The 724-nt window shown below is 46.5% G+C and overlaps 1 non-coding gene across 1 annotated transcript; it reads left to right on the top strand.

The window, feature by feature from the left end:
- The first annotated feature begins 412 nt into the window (after nucleotides 1-412).
- On the top strand, nucleotides 413-487 carry Trnap-cgg (transfer RNA proline (anticodon CGG)). The gene has a single exon. It is a non-coding gene; the product is annotated as a tRNA-Pro (tRNA).
- Nucleotides 488-724: the final 237 nt, after the last annotated feature.

Raw genomic sequence — 724 nt, 5'->3', positions numbered from 1 at the left:
CTGCGCTTCTTTTTCATCCCCACCCCAACCCCTTTGATAAGTACATGGTTTTTACCCTCACAGCGATTGTTTCCTGGCAATAAGGTATATGAAACTTCCTGGCAGATTAAAACTGTGTGCCCGACCGAGACTCGAACTCGGGACTGCCTTTGGCAAAGGTCCCGAGTTCGAGTCTCGGTCGGGCAGACAGTTTTAATCTGCCAGGAAGTTTCATATCAGCGCACACTCCGCTGCAGGGTGAAAATCTCATTCTGGAAACATCCCCCAGGCTGTGACTAAGCCATGTCTCCGCAATATCCTTTCTTTCAGGAGTGCTAGTTCTGCAAGGTTCGCAGGAGAGCTTCTGTAAAGATTGGAAGGTGGGAGACGAGATACTGGCAGAAGTAAAGCTGTGAGTAGCGGGCGTGAGTCGTGCTTCGGTAGCTCAGTTGGTAGAGCACTTGCCCGCGGAAGGCAAAGGTCCCGAGTTCGAGTCTCGGTCGAGCACACAGTTTTAATCTGCCAGGAAGTTTCATATCAGCGCACACTCCGCTGCAGAGTGAAAATCTCATTCTGGAATAAGATATATGTGTGCCAAGCCTGGTTGAAATCAGTCCAGTGGTTTAAGAGGAGTCTTGGAACTTAAACACACACACAAACACACACACACAAACAAACAAACATACTTACATAAATAAATATGAATTACAGCTATTAACAAAAAAAACTACAAGGAGAATAGATA

This window comes from Schistocerca serialis, chromosome 2 (genome assembly GCF_023864345.2).
Source record: "Schistocerca serialis cubense isolate TAMUIC-IGC-003099 chromosome 2, iqSchSeri2.2, whole genome shotgun sequence".
NCBI classification, from domain to species: Eukaryota; Metazoa; Arthropoda; class Insecta; order Orthoptera; family Acrididae; genus Schistocerca; species Schistocerca serialis.
Note: the sequence above shows the minus strand (reverse complement) of the source record. Positions and strands in the feature narration are given on the sequence as shown.